This window comes from Silene latifolia, chromosome Y (genome assembly GCF_048544455.1).
Source record: "Silene latifolia isolate original U9 population chromosome Y, ASM4854445v1, whole genome shotgun sequence".
Taxonomy (NCBI): Eukaryota; Viridiplantae; Streptophyta; class Magnoliopsida; order Caryophyllales; family Caryophyllaceae; genus Silene; species Silene latifolia.
The window spans coordinates 388,685,603-388,691,297 of NC_133538.1; the positions used below are offsets into that span (position 1 = coordinate 388,685,603).

General features: G+C 41.9%; 1 non-coding gene across 1 annotated transcript; it reads right to left on the reverse strand.

Moving 5' to 3' along the window:
* Positions 1–5,316: 5,316 nt before the first annotated feature.
* On the reverse strand, positions 5,317–5,422 carry LOC141636681 (small nucleolar RNA R71). The gene has a single exon (XR_012541279.1). It is a non-coding gene; the product is annotated as a small nucleolar RNA R71 (small nucleolar RNA).
* Between the last annotated feature and the right edge of the window lie 273 nt (positions 5,423–5,695).

A 5,695-nucleotide genomic window follows, 5' to 3' on the forward strand; every position in this document is an offset into this window, starting at 1 on the left:
AAATCAAAAGCTTATTGACACGAACGATGCAACGAATGGTGAAGACGACTCGCTAATGATCCATACACACTTGAGAGATATTTGGAGAGGATTAGAGTTACGTTGTATTATTTAGGTTTTGTAAAAATGATTAGAAACTGATAAACACGTCTTAAATAACTCTAATCCTTTCTAAATCAAACCGCGTAATTAATACCCGTCAGACCGGATACTCGGTTGAGTATAGAGTATATTCGGCCGAGTATCCTCTACTCGGTCGAGTATTCCCATACTCGGCCGAGTATTCCTGGGCAGTAAGCTGTCCAGAAACACACGACACCCTTACTCGGCCGAGTAAGCCATATTCGGCCGAGTAACAGACTTAGAAAACCATGGTATTACAATTAGATTAGGGTTGAATCTATACACACAAAACAAGACCAACAAGAGCCAAATAACTCCCACTACATAAAACAAAACACCCGAAAAAATTGGCCAGATGACACAAACATAGCTAGCCTAACCTAAAACATAACTAAACCAACCTAAACTAACTCAAAAACAAGCATGAGACCATCTCCTACCCCCCTAAAAAGATAACGGTTACATCCCCGTAACCAAACATACCTGATTAAAAAGACTGGGAAAACGCTCTCTCATAGCCTCCTCTGGTTCCCATGTGGCCTCTTCCACATTATGATTAGACCAAAGCACCTTAAGTAAGACAGTCTCACCATTCCTTGTCTTGCATACTTTGCGGTTTAAGATCTCTTTAGGAACCTCAGCATAAGATAAAGACTCATCAAGCTCTATGTTCTCAACCTCAAGCACATGTGATGGATCACTCACATACTTCCGGAGCTGTGAAATATGAAACATGTTGTGGACTCGATCCAAAGCTGGTGGTAAAGCTACCTGTAGGCCACCTCACCTACACGATCCAAGATCTCATATGGACCAATAAAATTTTGACTTAGCTTACCTTTCTTTCCAAACCTCATCACCCCTCGCATCGGTGACACTTTCAAAAGGACATTATCACCCACTGCAAACTCGATGTCCATGCGGTGCAAATCTGTATAACTCTTTTGGCGATCCTGAGCTGCTTTCATCTTTTGACGAATCAGTCAAACTTGCTCAATCATATCCTGCACCATTTGTGGTCCTAAAACCATTGCCTCTGCGCTGTCATCCCAACAAACTGGAATTCGGCACTTCCTGCCATATAAAGCCTCAAACGGTGCCATTCTTATACTGGTGTGATAGCTGTTGTTGTAAGAAAACTCAATCAAATCCAATCTATCCTCCCAACTCCCACCGAACTCCATGGCACAAGCCCTCAACATGTCCTCCAAAGTCTTGATAGTCCTTTTAGTCTGACCATCTGTGGCAGGATGAAAAGCTGTACTCATCTTTAAGGTCGTACCCATCAAATCCTGCAACTCCTGCCAAAACCGTGATATAAACCTCGCATCTCGATCCGACACTATATCCTTAGGCACACCATGTAACTGAACTACATGCTTTCTGTAACCCAAAGCTAGCTGTATCTTAGTCCAAGTGTCCTTCATCGGAATGAAGTGAGCTGGCTTAGTTAACCGATCGACGATCACCCAAATCATATTGTTACCTTGTTGTGTCCTTGGTAACCCCACGATAAAGTCCATAGAGATGGAGTCCCACTTCCACTCAGGTACCTCAAGTGACTGAATCTTACCTTGTGGTCTTTGCTACTCACCCTTTACCCTCTGGCATGTCAGACACCTAGCGACAAACTCGGCCACATCCCTCTTCATGTTAGGCCACCAAAAAGTTTTCTTGAGGTCCTTATAAAGCTTGTCACCTCCTGGGTGAACTGAATAAGGAGTGCAATGAGCCTCTATCATGATTACTCTCCTCAAATCTGCATCATCAGGAACACACCATCTCCCATCAAAGTGAACACTCCCCTCTGTGATGATAAAAAACCTGGAAACTGTGCCACTCTTCACCCTTGACTTTCATTCTTGGATCTTAGGATCAAGCTCCTGATTTCTCTTGATATCCACATACAAATATGGCTCGATCATCAAATCCCCGATGGTATCCCCTTTTCGAATCATATGGATCCCCATCTTGGACATCTCATCCCTACGCATTAGCAAAGACATAGTTGTACAAAGCGAATGAACACTCTTCCTACTCAAAGCATCTGCAACAACATTAGCCTTACCCTCATGGTATATTATCTCCATGTCGTAGTCCCTAATCAGCTTCATCCATCTTCTATATCCATGTTAAGCTCTTTCTGAGTGTAGATATATTTCACACTCTTATGATCAAAAAACACCTTAAAGGTTGCCCCATAGAGATAGTGTCTCCAAATCTTAAGAGCAAAAACAACTGCACCCAGTTCCAAATCATGAGTGGGATAGTTCTCCTCATATGGCTTCAGCTGCCTCGACGCATAAGCTATAACCTTCCCATTCTGCATCAAAACACATCCCAAACCATTCTTTGAAGCATCGGTGTATACTTCAAAGTTCTCACAACCCTCAGGTAAAGCTAGGATAGGAGCTGTGGTCAAACGCTCCTTTGGAACGTCGTCTCGCAACTCTCATCCCACCGAAATCTGGTCTCTTTCCTCATCAAAGCTGTCATAGGCCTCGCGGTCGTAAAAATGTCTTTCATGAACCTCCTATAGTAACCAGCTAAACCAAAGAAACTCTAAATCTCGGTAATATTCTTCGGTGATTCCCACTTGGTCACTGCCTCAATCTTGCTAGGATTCACCGACACACCCTCTTTAGATATCACATGACCCAGAAAAGCTACTTTCTCTAGCCAAAACTCGCACTTGGATAGCTTGGCATATAGCTGATTATCTCGAAAAGTCTGCAGAACTAACCTCAGATGTTCCTCATGCTCCTTTTTAGTCTTAGAGTAGACTAAGATGTCACCAATGAAGACGACCACAAACTTGTCCAAGAACGGACTAAAAACTCGGTTCATAAGATCCATGAAAGCTGCTGGTACATTCGTCAAACCAAAAGGCATCACTACATATTCATAATTATCCTCATCTGCTATCCTCAACTGGTGATAACCTGACCTCAAATCAATCTTAGAGAACACCCCTGCGCCACTCAGCTGGTAAAAAAGATCATCAATCCTTGGCAAAGGATACATGTTCTTCACCGTGACATGATTCAGCTCCCTATAGTCGGTGCATAGTGATACGTGCATTTTATATAGTCTTTTTAGCCTATTTTTCACGTATTTCCATGTACTTTTGTACCGTTTTATATTGCATTATGCCCCGAAATGGCTACTTTGGTTCGTTTGGTCTGTTTTATAGGAATCAACCTAAAATTAGTGGAATCGTACCCTTTTCGTCCTGTTTGGCATGCGTTTTGAGGAGACGAGAACTTTAGAGCGAGAGCACTGCATTGGGAAGCGTGAAGGAATTGTCAACAAAGCCGTCGGCAACGAGTTCGGAGCTGTTTTGGAGGAAGAACACTCGATCGAAGGCTTTTCTTGGTCGATCGAGTGGTTTCACGTGCTGAGGAGGTCGATCGAGTACTTTATTGTACTCTATAGAAATGCTGGATATCAGGTTTACTCGATCGAGTAACATTTTTGGTCGATCGAGTGGTTTACTTGCTGAAGTCCTCGATCGAGTTGTCTCAAACCACTCAATCGAGAGGTTTTGAATCTTTACGGGCTTTAATTAGTCCGTGTTGCTTATTTAGTTAATGGACTTAGTTTTTCTATTTAAGCTTTCAATAATTAGGTTTTAATTACTTTCTCTTCTCTTAATCTTTCCCTTAAACTCTTCACTATAACTTTGCTTTTGGGATTATTTTGCTCGGATCTTGTGTTCTTTACGCCGGAATTCTTGCTATTGTAATCTTTTCCTCCTTTTAATCTTAATCTTTCCTTTGTTTGCTTTAATTCTCTTGTTTTATTCTCTTAATTTATGCCCTAATTTGCTTATGCAATTTTATTATTGTTTCATCATGCCTTATATTAGTTATTTCATTATTATTAATCTTGACAACATTAATAGCATGAGTAGCTAATTTCTTTCATGTTGGGATTAGGGGATCTATGGTAGAAATGTGACGACGTAGCGAATAGGCTAGATGACTTATTTGTGAGAATCTGTACCCATGGCAATTTAATTATAATACCGACTTAGTTGAGTGCACGCTTCTAAGTTACCCTTTAATCTGGTTAAATTTATTCCTGGATCGGAAGATTGGACTAAATTGACCTGCTATGAACAGTAGACTACCCTAATGAGGACGGAAGTTAAGTTAGTGGAAATATAGGATAGAAAGTGGACCGGAAGGACCTTTCAACATCCGTCTCACAGTAAATTATCTAGACTATTTGCAGCTGAGTCATTAGACTACCGTAGTGAACCGAAATCCCGACATGTTCTCTCTTTATTGATCACTCTTATTCACATTTTCTGCCTTTTACTGCTCTTTCTTTAGTACTCTTTCCTTTAAGCCTTATTAGTTTAGAAAACCAAAATTCAAACCCCCATTTGTGACCAAATAGACGGACCTTTAACAGATATCTTGCCTCCCTGTGGAGATTGACCCGACTTCCCTAGCTATATTAGTTAGTGCCAGTTGGTTATTTTTGGTAGGTACACAACTAGCCTGTCAAATTTTGGCGCCGTTGCCGGAGAGGCAATAGCCCTATCTGTTTTTGTTTTCGTTTATTTTTATTCGTTTCAGGGAATTTTAATTCCTTGAGACAGCTCTCATTTATCTCTTTCAGTGTTGTGTATGCCTAGGTCAAACAGGTCGGAGTTAGTTTCAGCTGATTCTAAGCCAGAGAGACTGTTTAGGCATAGACTCCGTCTGCAAAGAGAACTTCGAAAGGAAGATTTGAGTACTTTCGAGCCCGAGCTACAGCATTTTCTATTTGCAGAAGACAATCTCATTTTTGCTAACCAACCAGTAAAGATGCCGAACATTGCAAATCATTCGGAGCCTAAAGCATCTTCTATTCCCAAGGGTTTCAACCTCCAGACTGAGGAAGGCAACACCTTTGATATCAGACCGTCTTACATAAATCTGGTGGAGAGAAATCTGTATAGGGGTGTGGCGGGTGAAGACCCAAGGAAGCACATAGAGGTCTTTACTGATTACTGCTCTACTATTCCTGCTACAAAGGGAGTAACTCAAGACAAGATTAAGGAGGTGCTCTTTCCTTTTTCACTGACTGACTCAGCCCGTGAGTGGTTGACTGATTTGGACCGTGCAGCTGCTGGTATCACCAAGTGGGAAACTCTCGTGCTTGCCTTCTATAAAAGATACTTCCCTCCTCAGCGAACTAATCAGCTGAGGGCAAAGATTACTAGTTTCAAGCAGGCACCTGATGAGACTTTATATGAAGCTTGGTGTCGATTCAAGAGGTTGGTGAGGTCTCTTCCTCACCATGGTTTTGATCCGTGGTTTATGTCCAATCAGTTCTACAATGGGTTGTACGATGACCACAGAGCTATACTTGACGCCTCATCCAACGGAAGATTTCAAAAGAATACCGATGATAACAAGGGATGGGCTATTATTGAGGAGATGGCAACCCATTGTGCTGAATATGGGAACCCACGGGACGGTATTCGAATAGTCCATTCAGTTGACAAGGCAGTTGTGGCTCAGCTGGAAGCCATGAATGCTAGGTTTGGTAGATTTAAACTGCAAAATGCCGGGGAGCC